At 39.4% G+C, this 20,168-nt stretch overlaps 2 non-coding genes across 2 annotated transcripts; both read right to left on the bottom strand.

Annotated features, from left to right (window-relative positions):
- Positions 1-5,076: 5,076 nt before the first annotated feature.
- trnak-uuu (transfer RNA lysine (anticodon UUU)) lies at positions 5,077-5,149 on the bottom strand. The gene has a single exon. It is a non-coding gene; the product is annotated as a tRNA-Lys (tRNA).
- Positions 5,150-6,470: 1,321 nt separating this feature from the next.
- trnaa-ugc (transfer RNA alanine (anticodon UGC)) lies at positions 6,471-6,542 on the bottom strand. Its single transcript has one exon. It is a non-coding gene; the product is annotated as a tRNA-Ala (tRNA).
- Positions 6,543-20,168: the final 13,626 nt, after the last annotated feature.

Raw genomic sequence — 20,168 nt, 5'->3', positions numbered from 1 at the left:
TTTGCTACAGAGCTGCTGACAAATTTCAGCAGCCAGTTTGTTGCAACTGACCTGTTGTAGCTACCAATCAGAAGCAAGGAGAAACAAACATCAGGTTTGCCTTTTTTTTAAAAAAAAAGGAAAACAGAGTAGTAGTTTATGTGGTAATTTCAGGTACAATGTATGAACTAAAGTTAACTAGTCCCACAGTAATGCGTGGGGTCCTATCAATAGAAAAAAAAATTGTTGTAACCCGAAAACACAACAAACACAAAACGAGAAGTCTTACGGGAACCTAGGTAAATCCCTGTAGTTGTCTAGCAACTATAAAAAAACAACCAAATGCAACAACTTCAAAAGAAAAAGAACATTAAAAACAAATCTGGGGAACAACATAAACACAGAATCTAATGCGAGAGCTTTATCAAGTCTTCAGTGCTCCTCTCGTCTCAGTAGACCTCTCTCATATATTTGTGTACAGGTCAACTGGAGGTACACAGCTGATAGTAATTTAAGTAGGGAGCTGCATCACAGCATGCGTGGGCTGCAAATGGAAAAGTTTAGGTTTATTCCATGCTGAAAATAGAAGTAAATACAAAGTTTCAGCTGTGGAGCCTTCTTTGATTGTGACTCGAAATAAATCTTTACTTGTTCATTTGATGTTAATTTATCTCCATCAAATACCTAAGAGTATCTAAACTCGACAGTTGCTCTCAGTAGCTAAAGACACTGCTCCAGGTGAGGCTTGAACTCACAACCTCGGCATTAATTAATAATAATTAATTTATTATATTTACTATATTTATTATACACGTGTAAATTAATTACTGCCAAAATAATTTACTTCATGCACTGTGCAGAGTGCCGTATACTCCTAGTTGCGGCACACACGATACATACAGTAAAAAGCCTCAGGCACTGTGTTAGATGTGTTTTCGACGTTATATATGCGTTCATTCATGTCGTCGATTTTACGGTTGCAATTCGATGTTGATTATACGTCGAGGCGACGTATATATACGTATAGATGTAATTTCGCCGTAAATATACGTATATTCGACGAATCAATGCCCACAGCTTGGCATACAAGGGTTTTGCTGAGGGGGTCTTGCCACCTGCCTGAAAAAAAACAGTAAAATGTTTGAGTGCCTATAGAGTTTCTATTTTTATTTTCTTGACAAAAGTTGATACCATTTCCTGGACACCCCGTCCCCCATCAGTGCGCGGTGCCCGGGGAAAAAGCTGTAGGGGGACGTCTGAAATTCTGAGGGGGGAGTGATATTTCGGTTGAAATGGAGCTGTACGGTGCAGCTACCCAAATGAAATCTCGCAGCTATGCCATTGATTAGTGCTTCATGATAGAAGATAACGACTAGCAATCTGGTATTTGCGATGAAGTTCAGTTTCACATTTTTCGTCACTCTCACGGTTTGTATTGCCTGGAGCGAAAAGTACCAGCATTCATTTTTGCAGCTACATGGATGTTCTGAATCGTTAAGAAAAAAATGTTGTAAAACCAACAGAAAGCACAGACTGCTATAACTAGTCCTAGTTATATAACGATTTTAAGTATAATGATAAACTACTGCAAGGAATCGGTCCACCTGAGCAAACAGGATCGTATTGTTGACACTCAATAACGACACTGATATGTGCAGTTCCTGGACGGATAGCCCTCCTGCCCATCAAACAGACTGAGTGACTGTTCGTGTCATTTAGTGTTGTCCGACCATTGACAAAGTACAACTATTTTTTTAGGGCGCAAATTAAGTTAGGTAAATCTTTTTGCCCAAAACTGAAGGGGCGACATTCCCCCCTCCCCCCGTGTTGCCAGGCCTGTCCCCATCCTATTCCATAATGTCATTATATATAATACCATACAACAGTGACCGATCCTTACTAACTGCATGCGTTAAAATTGCACATCAGCTCATAGCAGGGGGCACATAGCCGCGATGTATTATCAATGTTAAATTTCAACCATAATATCGACAACATTAATAAACGCATACGTTGAGAAAATATCGAACCCAGCATTTTTTCCGGTTATATACCACAATGCATTGCTAGTATTCGTTGGTCACCATTTTGGACACGTTTTTCAAACGTAGAAGTATATCTGCAAATATCTCAGCAATCCTCTTTTGACGAGTAAGTATGAACAATAATAATACTATCTGAATACATACAGATCTTTCTTAATATTATTTTGATTAAAATAGTAAGTGAATAAGCAAAAAAATGGCACATAAAATAGTGTGAATGGGGAAGATGACACAAAATCGTTTTGCCGTTTCTCTTATTCTTATTCTATGTTGTCCTTTCAAACTTTGGGTACTCTTTAATTAGGACAGACTTTATTGCTCAACTGCTATGATGCAAGCCAAATTTTATACATTTATTTCAGCTTTGAGCTTAGTAAACCGTTCATTTTTTAGATTATACTAAAGCAGATATTAATCATCATTTATTTGGGAAGTAATATTATATAATTTTCTCCTAGCTGCGGTGCTGAAGTCCCACCCTACATCAACAGAAAAAGAAATAAAGGAGCACGCAATGTGTTACTTGAAGAATGCATATGCAAGGCAGGGGGCCAGGAGATCACAGCCTCCCGAAATAATAGGTTTTTGGTTCTAACTGTTAGGACAATTAGACAGGGTTTGCAAATAGTGGACAAAAATCGTCTTAACTTCCATTGTAATATTTTTTTTTCTTGGAAATATAGAAGTTGTACATTTTAAAATGTATATTTGAATCAAAATGTGGTTTTGAGTTAGTGTGTTAATGTAATTAGTTTTGTGTTTGTCATTACTATACTGTATATTGCCATGTTACCAGAATTTGTAGCTGAAGTTTAAGACTAGTTGTGTTTTGTATGATTATTGCCCATATGTTGATTGTTGATTGATTGTATACAATGTATAATTTGAAATACGTATGTTTCAGGTGTGAATGTGTATTTTCAGAATACATTTCTAAACCTAATCATTGGCTTGGTTTACTTGTTTCTACACCTATAAAATCTATCTTTGATGTATAATAGACCTCTACCCATATATGTATAATAGACCTCTAATGTTATCCGTATAATAGACCTCTAACCATATACGTATAATAGACGTCTAAAGTTATCCGTATAATAGACCTCTAACCATATACGTATAATAGACGTCTAAAGTTATACGTATAATAGACCTCTAACCATATACGTATAATAGACCTCTAAAGTTATACGTATAATAGACCTCTAACCATATACGTATAACAGTCCTCTAAAGTTATCCATATAATAGACCTCTAAAGTTATCCGGAACTCCAACCATATATGTATAATAGTCCTCTAAATTTATCCGTATAATAGAACTCCAACCATTTATGTATAATGAATGTCTAAACATAGACGTATAATTGACGTATAACTTTAGACGTATATTAGAATTTCATTCTAGACGAATTGTAGACCACATTTAGACGTCTAAGGTATGCGTTTAATAGACGTATATTATACGTCTTTTGCCCACTGGGGTAGCACGTCTCACGGCATCCTGAGCTTCTGTAGATCCACTGGCTATTTAACAAAATCTGTAGGACTCCATCCATATCTTGTATTCCGTATACAAATCCGGAGCTCCGAGGTTCAGTGGAAGCGGTGGAAAAAGCTGGGCATAAGCAAAGCTTCTCGGCGCGGCTGCCGTATCTTCCATTGCGCAAGCTAAACGAAAAGTCCGAAAATTCAGAAGTTCGTTTCTACCAGCAAGAGAACTAAAATCTGCACTGCACTCGCTTTGAGTCCGTCAAGCACTCATCTCTCGTCGCCTTCAATGTTGTGTATCTTAATAAAGAGACGTTTTTATATTATTTTAACTATTTTATTAACTACACAGATCACGCCCTTACACCATATATTCCTGCCTTCTACTCTCTCGTTCTGTTGTCTGGCGATGTCTACTCACTATACTACATTTAGCATGACTTCTTGTTGCAGTTGAGCTCAAAGCTGGAGATGATCTCCATATTCTACCGCACTATCTAGTCCGAAACGTAGTACACAGTACATACTTTTTTAAGTGAAGTCAGGTTGTTAAAAAATTAAACCAGCGCCCTGTCACAGAAACGTACCCCAGTCTCCCGCGCAACAAGCGGGGGTACTCAGCACTATGCTAACGAGGGGCGCTTGTCTGCAGCTGAGCGTCAGCTCTGTTTACTGTCAGCAGTCATTGCCTCATTTCCAAAGACTTTTTCACCTGCTCTCAGCTTTTAAAGACAGTCATAAACGCTCAAGAAGTAATTCATGTCAGTTTGAAGTCTGTTTCTGTTGTCTCAGCTCTTGATAAAGAAAAGCCGTGCGTGGGAGACTCCCTCTCTGAAGACGTTTGCTGTTACCCTGCGAGGGAGAAGAGCCATCAATCACCGAGGCAACCACTGAGACAGTTAACATTAAACACGTGAAATGCGAGATGTTGTGATTTTTTTCCGCTTAAGGCTTCTATCGTTTCTACTCTAACGAGAAAGACCTCTTTATTAGAAGCGAGATTTTAACAAACGTCTCCAGGGTTAACTGCGACCTGAACGCAACGCCTTAGACCACCAGCCATCTTGCCTGTGGTATTTAGAGCAGCGCTCAATAAAAATGATCAGAAACCGAAAGCGCTTCTTATGCGGATCAGTATATTCCACTGGTTCTGCAGAAGAAATAAGAAAAGCCGAACTCAAAGCACTGTGTTGCCATTACGGGTACTCTGCAGCTGCTTTAAGATCTACTCACACCGTGTTGCCATTAAGGCTACCTAGTTAAAAAACTCGGACGTGATGTTCTGCAGATGTGCAGTGTGCCTTTCCTCTTGTCGTATTCAAGAGTACTCACTGTGTGAGCTCCTCACTGCGTGTTCTGTACTCTACTGTGATTTAATTTAGATGATTACGTGGAGTAGAGTGACAAGATCTACTTGAACATTTTCGGTTTGTGAAATGAAACACTAAATACACTACTGTAAATACAAGTAATGGACATTTAAAATAATCATAGTACTAGAAGAGTGAAAGATAAAAGACTATTTAGAATGACATTCACAATAGACTTAAGAACAGCACAACCGCCTGAACAGGGACTTGAACCCTGGGCCCTCAGATTAAAAGTCTCATGCTCTACCGACTGAGCTATCCGGGCTCTGAAAGAAAGTCGACACTGTCGGGATCCTCGCAAGTCACGTGTCTCTTGTTCCGAAGAGCAGTCATACCTGACCCGTCTGGAATGACCACTGACAGACTTTATCATGAAGCGACGGCACCACTCCCAGTAGAATGAGTGAGAAATACAGCATGACATTGGTAGTTAAGGGGCTCCCACAATCCATCTTTCCTCACATTACTGATTTTTTTCAATAGCATTTTGACCTTTTTTCACATTCAGATTTTTTTCTCATTTAATAAAATCTTTTAATCAACAACATTTAAAAGAAAACAAATGGAACGTTTTTTGGAACAATAATTAAAAAAAAATATTTCAATGCCTTGGTTGTATACGTGTGCACACCCTTTATAAAGGGAGTTGCAACAGTGCTGAAATTTAAAGAGCATTTCTGTAGAGAAAACAGCCTTGATGTTAAGCTTAGGGAGCCTGTCTTTTCGAAATTCTATTTCTTAACACCTTGCACAGCCTCCCGACAGACTAACAAATATTTGTTGGAGAAATTGGTTCACACACCGGAAGACACTAACGTTTATTTACGTTAGAGTATGTGAATAACAGTTTAACCGAAAAAGTTTGTCATTGTGATTTTGTTAAAATTCAATAAATCGTCTATCAACAGTTAGAATTTATTAAGAAATTGTTTTATTTCATAAACTATAAGACAATTCAGAGAGTTTATAGGTCATATCCGTCGCTTATGTTCTTTTAACTCTAGAGTTCAGGATCCAAACCCAGCTGCGGACGATTGTGTTTCTTGAATCTCTTGTAATCATCAAAAGTCGATGTGTAGTCCTTCAGTACTTTCTCGAGTTGTGTCATGGCTATTTTATACGATCAATACTTCTCATGCTCTTTTGCATTTTCCTTAACAAACGGAAAAAGTTCAAAGTGTGTTTATGGCTGTGCTTCTACACATCTACACGACAGCACTTGTAACAGTACAGGACACGGAGTGAGGAGTTCATGAAGCTTTCAGTTTAGTGCGGAGTTCAGAAGGAGGATTCGCTCGCTGAATGATCTCTCAGGAAATCCCGGGTGAGATTCAACAGGTGTTTTCTGCAACAGCCACGACAAGTGTGAAGCAATCTCTGGATTTCCTGAATTTGAACTAAATTATTAGTTCAAATAATTTAGGATTTAACAGAACTAAATGAGGTACATTTAAAACAGCAGTGCAACTCTGCAGCACGTCGAGTGTGCCTGCATTTAATTTTGTAAACCTGGCTCTCTCTGAACACGAGCAAAGAGTTCTCACTCAACAGAAGATTGCGATGTGAGTACTATAACATAAAGCACCTGGAGATGCCAGGGATCGAACCCAGGACCTCATACATGCAAAGCATGCGCTCTACCACTGAGCTACATGCCCGATGACAAAGTTTATGGAACAGACTTAGAGATGTGCAAATGCTCACTGATCACACCACTCACGAAGAATGCCTGCAGTTTCCCACTTTCGCGTTTCTTCTACTACAGAGTAAATTCATAGGAATGAAGAAATAAGGAAGGAAAAATAATCGCATCGAAGCTTCAAGAGACTGGGCACAAATTAATCTGTTATTTTTGTATCCAGTTACATGGGCGATGGTGGTTGATTCCCAGACGGGGGAGTGCTTTTTTTCTACCTCCTTACTCGACTGTCTTTCAATTCTATTTTATTTGAAAGCTTTTTGCGTCTTTTAAGTGCTCTTGATTAAACTATGCATAGAAAAACAGCAGTACTGATGATTTAACATAAAAGGGTGAAACAACGCCCCAACCACAGGAATGGTAACAGGAAGGATCGTGTTCTTATTTAATATGTCCTTTTGAGATGTCTTGTCAATGCACACAGGCGGTAGAGCTGAATAATTTACTTTTAGTGGTGTTTTTAAACAAAGATGGAACACGTTCTTTCTATACCAGAAAGAAAGGAGCAGACTTTACCTTTAAGAGGCAAAAATGACACCTTATCAAAGCTAATATTAATTAAAATGACATCACAACAAAAGAGTGGAGCCTTGAGTGAATAAAGCCTTCAGTGGAGCCTTGAGCTTTCATTGGACGTCTGTGTCTCCATAACTCTGTAGGTGAGAGAGAGGAGTGTGATAACTTGCAGGTGCTTCTCAGAAGTGCGTTGGTGGTACAGGCGCCTTCCAAATAATTGAGTCAGGTTTGAATCCCAGCCAGTGCAAACCCAAATCTTTTCAAGATAATCTCTGGTCCGCTAACACATCTTTTGAAACACTACAACAGGTAACACCCGTGTGAAACATCATGAGCATCTGTTAAACCTCTCTACCTGCCCGTTCCTCACAGAGACATGACGAGGGTCTAAAGGGACATTTTGAGCCATAGAAACATTTTATCATTCCGTACCTTCCTGTGCGGTCAGGCCAGTTCCACTTTAACTGCGCCCGACAACAGAGGTCGTTTTGAAAACAACGAGAGTAAAGGGACACTGCACGTCTGCAGAACATCACGTCCGAGTTTAAGGACAGCAACATCAGAGATTGGAAGCTAGAGAGTTTCAGGTCTGTGTTTTTATTACAGGTTCAAGAAAATCTGAATACCTTTTCAAGAAGTATTTCAGAATCCCAGTCAAAGACAGTACGAATGCCGCATAGATCTGCATTGTACAATTAGTATAATTTGTCCGTTGAATCAAACACGCCTTACGAAACATTTCTAAAACAGGAGAGATCGTTAGGGAATGCGTCTTCCTGTAAAAATAAAATGACTTCAAGGGCACTATAAGCAGAGGTGTGAAAGCCTGCTCTACAGAAGAACAAAAGCCAGAGATGCCAAAGAGGTCGAGATTTCACCATGTGAGAGAAATCATCTCAGAAAACGAAGTTGCGGTCGTTTCCACACGTTATAAAACCACTAGGTCAAACAAGAGCTGAAGAGCCGCTGTTGAAAGTAACACGGCCGAGCGCTCTAAGGAGCTGGCTTAAACCTTGAGCCTCTTCAGGAGCATCTGTTGGAGTCACACTGCTACAGCGTATCTCCTTGTTAAGTATCCCTTTTATTGTTGTTGCTACCTCCAGGCGATGTAAACCAGATTCAGAAAAAAAATAATTTGAACAACATTATTCCTATATTTGCTTGAAGGTGCCATGGCCAAGTGGTCAGGTGTCGGCCGTGTAAACCGAAGGCTGTGGTTTCAAACCCCACCTGTGCCTGTTTCAAAGTCTTCAAAAAACTAGCAATGTGGGAGTCTCAATAGTAAGAGAACATAACTGTTGCCAGTGATTAGTGCATATCCTGCCTTGATCTTTAGTCCACAAAGCTTGTCTCTCTTCACACCCATCTTCCGAATGATCGCCTCAGCATTGGGAAGGAACGTGCGCTTGGTACAGCCCCCGACTTCATGGTCTGATCACAAACAGATCTGGTGAGCTGTCAGTCCAGGTTGGAAGTAACTAAAGCACTAAGAATCTGACTTAGGAACGAGAAGACCGTGTTTTTTTAAACGAGTAAATAAAATAATATAAAATAATATACTGCCTGCAAGACTGTCAAGTTCAAGTTCAAGTTTATTGTCGTTATACTCATACGCAGGTATATGGTATAACGAAATGCTATTTAGCTAGCTCTCGGACATAAGTAGTACAAAGAAAAGAACACAACAACAATACAATTGTATAACAAAAGAAAGGCAGAGACAACAGCTGATGTGCAAAAAACAACAACAGGCAGTGTGCAAAACAACAAAAAGGTAACAGGTTATGTGCAAAAACATGCATCAAAAGAATGAAATAAAGGGATAGAAATGATGGGGAGTGAGCTTTTGACATGTATGGGAGAGGTAGATTTTCAATGTGTGTTTGGGTTTTTGGTAAGAAAGAAGGCACTGTGAGTTTCAGATCATAGGTGAGAGGTTAGGTGAGAGTAAGAGAGGCTGGGAGTTTAATAGTTTGATAGTGCGGGGGTAAAATTATTTTCGAGTCTGGTAGTCCGGACCCGAATGCTCCGGTACCGTTTTCCATGTCATGCTAAACGCCACAAATTGTGTTCGTCCAGTCGTATCTATCGTCCTAAAGTTACGGAAAATTGCATGCGACTGGTGCAATCAGCACACATTTCTTCAGGATAGTCGAGCAGTTTAAAACAGCAAATTCACAGCTTTTTATAAGCTTTGTGTTTCGCTCTCCAAATAGGGCCATGGGTTCAAATCCCACTCCTGACAATCACGTGTTTTACCCTGTCTTTTTTACCTGCCTTTACACTGTTTCAGTCTTGTTGTGTTCGCTGACAATCACAGTACGAGGAAAACGGAGAAACTGCTTAGCAAAAACATAACGGACAGAAAAAAGCGTCGTAAACACGTGAATGTGATTAGCAGCAGTTAAGGTATGCATTAAAATGTTTAAGGCTGGTTTATAAAAGCAGCAGAAGAAAGGTGCAGCACAATGCAATTTGTGAGAATTTGCGGGTTTTTATGCTGCTTGGACTTCTTTCAAGCCTATGAAGTGACCCCCGTTTTATTTTCATTTTCAAACTTCAGAACCGAATAACAAAAAGGTTTCATACTGTATGTGACAGCATTCCGTTGCAAATACCGTTTCCACTATGTATTCAGCGACGGGAATGAAATATTTTAGTGCTGGCTCAAATGCGAGGAATTTCAGAAAAACCCGGAAAAGCAACGCTTGCAGTAAATGACAAATTTAAAGCGTGTAGTCAGCATGAACAGAACAACGCAATGCTCTGTAAAAACGATCTGAAGCCGCAATTACTCTTTTATCTCGGGCAGTTCATTCCGATACGATGTTTCCGCAGAATAAATGAAATGCCGAACTCCAAAGATGTTGTTGCCATTATTGTTACTCCTGCTGCTGTAGTTTTAAGCTTTAATCAGTGGGTATGTAATGTTGTAAAGGGGCTGGACTACTATGTTCAGTCCAAATTCCACTATGTGAATTTATGCTTTTTTAATATAAGCATTAACAATACAATGCGTGCTCAAAAACCGTTACTTATTAGCTTAAGAAGCGGCAGTGTTTTGACAAAGTGTGGTATTCGAACAGAAAATGCTGAAGTGTTTAATACTTGCTTGTAAGCAGATCTCCCTCGATTTAGACAAACTCTTGTTCGGCCGATGATTTCAGATCAAAATCTGAATCAAATGGAAAGAAAGCTGAATTACGCTGGGTACTGGGTATCACTGTTACGCCATCAGGTCATGCTAGGAGGATTGGGGGGGATCAAATTGACACAGAGGGACCCAATGTGGGGGCTGAACCCACAGTTCTGAGATTAAGAGATTCTTGCTCTATGGACTGCGCCTATATAACTCTTGTGCTACAGCAGTAATGCTTCTGGGTGTGGATGAACATGACATAATAGACTGACAGCAGGAACACGTGGCCCACAGGCAGTGACAGTATCGCTATATTTGGCTGCAGTATATTGTGTTAAGAGCAGCAATAACTTTCCTGCAGAGATGGGAGTGCCTTTAATACAGCTCTTTCAATCAGACAGAGTAACAGGAACTGACCTAAAGTTTCGGCTGTGGATCCATCTCCACATGGGGGAAAGAGACAGTAAAATAGCGATGAAGAAAAAAAGATTTGTGCTCGCTGCAAAGTAGCAAAGAGGTGGTCAGACACATAAAATAGCTTGGTGATAATTTGCAGCGACAGTTTTATGTTATTTAGTACACGGATTTCTCTTCATGTTCCTTAAGATGTGTAATTTGTATGTTGGTTGTATGAGAACAGTTTCTTCTAAAGTCCTGTCAATTGACAGTGGAGAGCTAGCTGGTGCACATCTTCAAGAAGACTCTCTTTAAGGCGATTACAAGTTTCTCAAACAAATCTGTGTCATATTTTTAAAATATTTTAGCTAATGAGCAACGAGAGTATAAATGAATTCTCCCACCCTCCATTCGAAGGTAAAACTCCATGTGCGAGTCTAAGTTTCCTTGAAGCTACTGATGTTCGTCATTATTGGACATTCCCGGTGATATTGATTAAGGAGCTCAATTTTTACTTGTTGTAGTTCAACATGTGCAAAACATTCGTGTCCCCTGCAAATATCGGCAAGGTCAGTGATATTCTCAACAATTTGTGCCATTGCAATTCGTGCAATTCATGCCATACTTTTTCGAAATGTATTCTGACATGCCAGGATCATATTTAAAAAACTGGTGCCTTAAAATTCTTGCACTTCAGGATTTTGATAGTCTGTTACATTGTCTTTCACACGTCGGTGTCAGAACTGTGAGACATTTTCATAATCGGGGGGAAGGCCGTAGTAATAAGCAGAAAGTGCAATCAACTTTTCTCAGTGTAAGTCCGTGTTGTGGTGAGTTTTTAAAATTCGTTTGCCATTTTCTGAAATATATTCCATACAAAAATATAATTTGGACAGTAGCTATTTATTTGGATATTCCCTTTCAGTGAAGATGTCTACAGTATTCCAGCCGGATTAGTATTGATCGAAGAGATCCATCTACAGGCGAAAGGCGACATAACATCACAGCAGCACCATTTAAGGTGGAACGAAAAACACCCATAAGAAGCTGGCGAATAAGAAGCCAATTTAAGCCTCGTAGCAGACCCTGGGAGGCACGCTCAAAATAATCATCTTTCCCAGTACTTCAGAGTCATATTTAGATCGCTTTACTGCATGTTATTTGATTGGTGGGAGATGTGAAGCCATCGAACCTGTACTGCGCTTTCACATTGAAATTGAAGCCATTTCTCATGCTTTCTCTCAGTGTCCGGGCTGCAATTGCGTGTAAAGGAGGCGACTTGAAAATGAAACGTGTAATCACCTTACAGAGGGTCTTCACGACGGGGTGCGTCAGCTAGTTCTCCATTATTGTCAGTTTACTGGACTTCTGAAGAAACCTATCTACAACGAAGATACAAACTGCACGGTTTAAGGCACATGAAGAGAAATCTGTTTGCTGATTGACTCAAAAAATGTCGATACAAATAATCTGCCAGGCTGATTTACTTGTCCGACCACCTCCCTCCGTCCCCCTTTGTTGTTAGCACAATTCTTTCAGTTTCTTTTCTTGTATTCTCCTTGCTATTTTAGTGTTCCCCATGTATAGATGGATCCACAACCGAAACCGTTTTCACCCTGTGTTTTTGCAGCGTCAGTCTGTATGAGGAGCATATCTTGCACAGCTCCTGTGGCGCAATCGGCCAGCGCATGGTACTTATACAGCAGTACACAGCGGAGTTGTGAGTTCGAGCCTCACCTGGATCAGTGTCTTTAGCTACTGAAAGCAACTGTCAAGTTTAGATACTATTAGGTATCTGATGGAGATAAATTAACATCAAACGAAGAAGTAAAGGTTTACTTCGAGTCACAATCAAATAAGGCTCCACAGCTGAAACATTGTGTTTCCTTCTCTTTTCAGCATGGAATAAACCTTGACTTTTTCCTTTGAAGCCCATGCATGCTGACGCAGCTCCCTACTTAAATTACCATCAGCTGTGTACCTCCAGCTGACCTGTACACAAATATGAGAGAGGTCTACTGAGACGAGAGGAGCACTGAAGACTTGAAAAAGCTCTCGCATTAGGCTCTGTGTTTTTGTTGTTCCCCAGATTTGTTTTTAATGTTCTTTTTCTTTTGAAGTTGTTGCGTTTGTTTGTTTTTTTCGTAGTTGTTAGACTACTACAGGGATTTACCTAGGTTCCTGGAAGACTTCTTGTTTTATGTTTGTTGTGTTTTCGGGTTACAACATTTTTTTTTCTATTGATAGGACCCCACGCATTACTATGGGTGTAGTTAACTTTAGTTCTTACATTGTACCTGAAATTACCACATAAACTACTACTCTGTTTCCCTTTTTTTAAAAGGCACAAGTGAAGTTTGTTTTTCCTTGCTGCTGATTGGTAGCTACAATGGGTCAATTGCAATAACTTATATACAGTACAATAACCTCCACTGAAATTTGTTAGCAACTCTGTACTAAATCTGTTCTCAATTGCAACAAACCTAAAATAACAGCTGCTGCCTGTTAGATGTTACTGCATTAGGAGTCTAGCTTAAACCACCTCTTCATAGGTTTTGAGCAACTCAGTAGCGGACTAAGCAGAACAATTGATCACATTAGAACTGTCTTGAATGTAATGGAAAAAATGTACTCATTAAGTAACAAGGTTATGCACCACTTGCTTGAAAATTATTATTATATTTAACTAAAATTGCTTTCCAGACACCACAAATATTCACAATGAATGTTATCATTACACATATTTACTAATAAAAGTGTTATTTATTAATAATTAAGTTCCATGTATATTTTTATTAGTAGCTGTATTACAAGTAATGCATATAGAGTCTTTATTATACTTAGTTTTCAGTTATCCTGGGGAGGGAAGAGAATGGAAATTAAGGAAATAAAAATTTAAAGGGCTTTTAAGTCTTCAATGTGTTCTGTCATAGCTGTGTGTTGTCATATCTGGGTGTTAATTTAGTATATTTGTTGCATTATTTATTGTGATTTGACACTAAACTTGTGTTTCTCAGGAGAAAGCAGTAAGATTTTTTTTTTTGAGGGTACAGAAAATTGTATTGTACGGCCAAATGTAAGGTTACGTTAAGAAAGCATTATTGTTACCTTTTGCAACGTTATTTATTTAAGACGGTTCTTCGGAATAGTGTCCCTTACGTATCTGTGACTGTGGTCCAACAATAACGGTGCTGAAATAGCCGGAATGTGTGGGAAGAAGATGGAGATGGAACAGGAGGCTTATTCAGTCGATAGAAAGGTTGTGTAGGACTGAACACATTACGGTTATGGTATTGGGTTTAGGAGCATTACGATCCTACAGTCTCCTGATCCATAATCAGATGCGTTATCCAATACACCACTGGCCCTTGTACCGCATTCCTCAAGTGCACCACTGTGAGCTTGCGCCGCTACAATAATACATCGCCCCAGTCCAAATTTTCCCAATTAGGTGCACATTTTCTATGTGTATTTAGTTAATAAGTCTTTCATTTTGTCTGTTTTAAAAATTGCATCTCTTTAAAACAGACAAGCGAGTTTATGTGTTGCGCTGAAATTCACACATGAGGGAATTCAAACGAAAGAAATCACAGAAAAGATATTGCGCTTAAAAAGAAATCCAGAGTGGAGACGCTGGTGATAGAAAACAAAGCTTCATATGATGCATGAGATGCTTTACCTCTGAACTAAACTCGGCTCTTTAATCGTGTTAGTAAGAGTGAATAGCCAACAGTGTACATTTTAAAAATCAAAGCAAGACAATGAGACACGAAGAGAATTCGGAACACAAGCCTCTCCTTCATTGTTTAATGAGCTTTTAATGAACGCCTAAGTGAAAGACAAATTCACTATTTTCACTTTGTGATTAAAAAAACACTTTTATCACACGTTAAGCACTCCTGATGGTGTCGAATAGTTCTCTTTTCTACCCTCATCATTTGAGGATCCCCAGCTAAAATATCTTTTTAAACTACAACAAAATTGCAATATTTTGAATACTATTTAAGTTTACATAGTTACATTCCCGGTGATATTGACTTAAGCGCTCAACTATTAACTTCTTGTAGTTTGACTTTAGCCAAAAGTTTGAAATCTCTGCAACTATCAGGATGCTTAAGGACATCCACAGAAACCCCATTACATTTAGGGGAGACGGTGTTGAGGTCGGATTAATTTGAAATGCGTCTTTGGGGACTTTTGATTTACCAACGTTATGTTTAACTGAAGGATACGCTGACTGACTGTGCCATAGAAACTAACGCACATCACATTTCTTCTACATTCACAGGTTTTTGGTTAAAGACAAAAAAATCGTTTTCGTTTCCTTGCCAGCTGGCAGTAATTCCTCTGCACTGACAAAACAGATGAGTATTTTATCTTTCGCAATTTGTATGGATTTTTTTAAAAACAAGTCGTTCCAAAAATTAAATGAAAACTTCCATTAAATTTAATTTAGAAGGATGTTGCTGTCCATAATGATAAATTGTGTGGCAAGACAGGCACCACTAGGATTCAAACCCATGAACTCCTGTTTACTAGGCAGGTGCTTTAACCAACTAAGCCACAGCATTCTCTTATCCTAGTGTTAATCCCGCATCAGCAGGGTCAGCTTGTCGGCACGCCCGTCTCCATTTGGTGGTTTGAGCTGACGCTGCCATGACGTTATCATTAAATGCGACCGAGAATACTCCAACCGGCGCGCCGCTTCGCCTGCTGTCGGAGAACTAAGCCACGGCACTGGCATCAAATATCCCTTTTACAGCCACTTGGACACATCTCAATTGCTCTGAGACACCTGCATTCAGTGTGCGCTGAGCCTGCTCACTGAGCAAGTGACGAGAAATGGCTGATGTCCAAGGAGCTCAATTTTCTTTTTATGTTCAACGGGGTGTCCACTACAGCCGGCACTGAAGCGCAGCACAGGTTCTGTGGTTTGACATCTCCCAAGGTAAATGTTGAAATTGTAGGTGGAAGAGGAAAATTACCCTCGTGTATGGGGAAAGAAGCCAACTCATGTCCGGAAGGGGCTAAAGTGTGTATGGAGGTGGCCTAGTGGTTAAAGCAATAACTTCTTAATACATTATACTCTACACAAGTAGGTTTGAACCCCATCCTTCTCGAGAAAGGGCGTTGACACATTTTGACCTTTTTAAACTTGGTGTGCTTTCGTTTAGTTTCTTCACTCCTATACTGTAACAGTAATATTTCTAGATGTGCATGAACATGGTAGGCTGACAGCAGGAACATGTGGCCCACAAGCAGTGACAATATCAGAGGTGTCTGCAGTGTGTTGGTTTGTGAGCAACAGTAAAATAACTTGACGTGGAAGCAGGTATGCCTGCATTAACACAGCTCCATCGAGCGGAAAAAGTAACACAAGAACAGACTTAAATTCAACAGCGAGTTTCTGTAGCTGAAAACACAAACTACTCCACGTGATGATTGAATTCACAACCTCGGCATAACTCCGCTTTAAAAGCACCCCAACCTGACCAATTGCGCTACGTTCTGAATCATTAAGAATTCATTGTAATACCAACAGAAAGTACAAACTTCTATAACTACAGTCCTAGTTATATAACAATTGTAAGTATAAGGATAAACTACTGCAAGGCAGTGGTCCACCTGAACAAATAAGGTCGTAATAATGTTGACACCCCAAAACATAGATACTATGTAACGTGCTGTTCCTGGACGGATAGCCCTCCTGCACATCAAACAGTCCGATGTAGTAACTGTGAATTTGGGGTTAGTGTAGTTATCTAACCATTGACAAAGTACAACTATTTTTTATGGCGCAAGTTAAGTGAAAGTGTTCAAAAACTTTTTATCCAAACCTTTTATCCAAAACTGAGGGGGGTGGGACTGTTCAGTTGAGGGTGCGATTTTGGCATGCCAGTAACATTTTCAGAAAATATCCTAGAGTTACAAAAACACTTACTTTGTGTATAAAGTGCATTGTGTACACACTGTAAGTTCACAATGTGAGAAATACTGCTCAATATGGGATCCTTTCCAGGAATATCAGGGCTGTAGGGGGTCAGATCTATAGATGTAGCAAACACATTAGTGGAGACGGTGTGTCTGCTCTCTGTGAGAGAGCCGGACAGGAAGAATAATCTGTGGTCTGGGAAGAAGAGACCCTCGTTGGAAGACTGGCATCCTCACAGGAGAGAATGAAAAAAAAACATTTTTCAGGGACGCTGATTTTTCTCCTGGGGGGAATTAAAAGCACTTCTAGGGAGTGGCCTCGTGGCGTAATGGTAGCGCATCTGACACCACATCAGAAAGTTTTGTGTTCAAATCATGTTGAGATTGGCTGATGTATTTTCAGGTTCTGAACCCAGACATTACACCATGCAGTCCAGTTTTATCTGTATACCACATAGATAATCTAAATGAAATAACAGAGCAGTACAGAACACGCATTCAAGAGATTGCACAGCAAGTCATCTTGAACACGACAAGAGAAAAGGCACACTGCACATCTGTGAAACATCACATCCGACTTTAAAGACAGTTACATCACAGAATGGAAGTTTCAGGCCCCTTTTTTATTACAGGTTCAAGCTAACCTGATAGTTACAGAGTTTTAGGTCACTTTTGTATTAAATAAAATAAATATTATTTGCCCTTTTTTAAATTGTGGATGAAATCCACTCCCATGTACCAAGACCTTACAGTATATTCATGTTAATTAAAATGACCAACGCTATTGGACATTAGCTGGTGCTTTTTGTAACGATTTGCTATTTCATGCAGGAAAGAAAGGAAACCCGACCCAACATTTGCTTTCAGGTGCGGTTCATTCACATAATGGACATCTATTTCTGAGGACCCTGATTTAAAATCACACAAATCCAGTAGAAGTCGAACCTACAATCTCATGCTGCAAAATCAGATGCGTTATCCATTAAACCACTGGCCAATCATGTAACTGAATTGCACCATGGTAAGTTCAGCACTGCAACTAGTAATACACCATACCATCTAAAATTTCTAAGTGAGAAACGTGTTTTCTACATTTTTATCAGTTTTAAAATATCATATCTTTAAAACAGACAAAGGGTTTGTGTGTCACTCTGAAATTCTGATTGATTTAGAATTCAAAGAAAAATATGTTTTCTTCAACAACGCAGTGAAATTATGACATCTTCACTCTACTTCTCTCTTGTAGTAAAGCAGACCTTGCAGTGTGAGCATTTGCTACAGTAAATTAGGTCATGTATCATGTTAAATCACTTCTTCAAAACAAAACATTTCCTGGTGCACGTTTTCTCCATGAAAAAATACATTTTTCCCTTACATGCTTTCTCGGTTTTTTTCCATCAGAGTACAGAAAGAAGAAAAAAGGGAAAAGCAGTGTCGCAAAAGAACTCTGTCACCCTTGGGAGATGTCAAGCTCATCGGATATGAAAAGTGCCCAATAAAAGCAATTTCTCTTCATTTATCTTAGCGTCGGGGCTGTTATTGTGTGTGAGTAGGCAACTTGCTCAGCCAGCAGACTCAGCGCTTACTGAATACAGGTATGTTTTGAGTGTCATGCTGATCGTCTTATAAATGCAAAGAAACTTTTAAAGCTGATAAAGTAATTTGCATGTGGCTACAACATCCCTGGAAGAGAGATTTTATCCGTTGCACATAATCGGTATTTCTTACTTTTTGTTCAGCACTGGAAATATATTTTTTTAAGTTTTCTTAAGAAGATCTCATGAAGTATTGACAGGACCTACCTTTAGCACTCAATAGCGATATTAATGGAGTAGAAATGTAAGATAAATTGATGATCTGAGCTAAAATAGTCCTTACGCGCCTCCTGTAACAGTGTTATATATTAGCAAATAATATTCTTTTTCAACCCCAAACGTTGCTATTGCATTAAGCTTTGTGCGACCATTAGAGGTTTTGGTAGCTTCTGGAGAGCGCACTTTTCCAAACTGAAACCTATAAGAACATTATTCAAGGTACACTATGTCCCAGAATCGTTCATCGGGACTAGGATTAATATCAATGGAAAGTACTTCAAAATAAAAGATTTAACTGAAATATTAAAAGAGTAGAAAAGCATTTAAAATAGAAAAAATCAGTTCACATGATATTTAATTTTTGAGAAATGGGCACATACATCAGCTCAGTGAGCAGTGCGAGGTGCTCTCCTGGAGATGATGTTAAATTAGTTAAAATCATGTGAAAGTTGAAAAAGCTTAATACTTAGTGAAACAGCCGGCACAAATGGTTGTGTTTGTGATTATGCCACTTCTCTACTATAGCAGTGTCGATAAGAGACCCTCTGAAAGCAGTAAAGCACTGCACAACTGAATTCATTGCTATTTGGAGAAATCCACAAACTCGTGTTTTTCATGTGCTTTAAAAGACAGCCATACTCACCGACAAAATAATGACACTGCTGCTGATTTTTTCCGAAGCACAGTTGACCTTTCTGAGCCAAATGATGAAGCTCACCCAGTGAATACTATAGCAGAAGGTGGAGGAAAGTGCAACTTTGTACCTACTGCAACCACAGGAACAACTGCAAGAAGCAGAATCAATTTCCAATCGAATGGTGTTGTTGTCTGAGGTACGCGATGTGAACGTGTGGAGAGAATCCCACAATCTCTTCAAAACTTGGAAAAGTATTTCTGATGGAGCGCTGTGCGCAAAGATTGAATAAGCTTTGCTCCTGCCGATGGTTCTGCATGAAAAAGCACAGCATTCAAGTTTCACAGACAAATGCACCATGCCTACAAAACCAATTTTAAAAACAATTGCGGCATTTACGATTCACACTGACTCAAAAGTGATCATGGCAGATGTTGTTCCCTGCATAATGCTGAAGGGACCAAAGAGCACAAAAATGGAGCACAAACCCAGCACTTAGACCACCCAGCCACACTCCCAACACCTTACTCTTTTGGAGAACGTCGGGTGTCAACAGAGAACATCGTTGAAATCGCTGAACTGCCTAGCGGACACTTTGTCACCTTCTTCTGACCTGTATTTAATGCGATTCTCTGAAAACTTGGCACGTTATATCTGTGCTACCTTTATGGAGGGCACATTCATAAGAATCATAGATTCGATCACAAGCATCTAAAAATGAGCATGAGAAAATGACATCACGCTATAAGGCTGAGTGGCACAAATTCTCCTGTTACTTCTGCAGCAAATGTGTGTTTTTTGCTTCTTAACACTGAGATAGTTGGAGATATTTGGCAGCAGTGGGGTTCCAACTCACACCCCCAAAGAGACTGGAGCTTTAATCCAGCTCTAAATTAAAAACTGGGTGACTTGTAAGAGCTGGTAGGAGAGGAAAGGAATAAATGCTTCTTTTTTGGATAAAGTCTTTATCTACTAAAAGAAGGAAAGAAATATTTGATTATTGTTTTTTCACCAGTTGTTTTGATCAAATTATTGTAACGCAGTGCCATATTAAGGTATAATATGTACATGAACGTCGTGTCTGAGTCGATGATGGCAGTTGAGTATCACTGGAGGACAGTTCATCATGAGTGGGTAAGCCTGCATAATGAGGGA

This window comes from Lepisosteus oculatus, chromosome 14 (genome assembly GCF_040954835.1).
Source record: "Lepisosteus oculatus isolate fLepOcu1 chromosome 14, fLepOcu1.hap2, whole genome shotgun sequence".
Lineage (NCBI taxonomy): Eukaryota > Metazoa > Chordata > Actinopteri > Semionotiformes > Lepisosteidae > Lepisosteus > Lepisosteus oculatus.
This window is presented reverse-complemented; position numbering and strand designations above follow the sequence as displayed.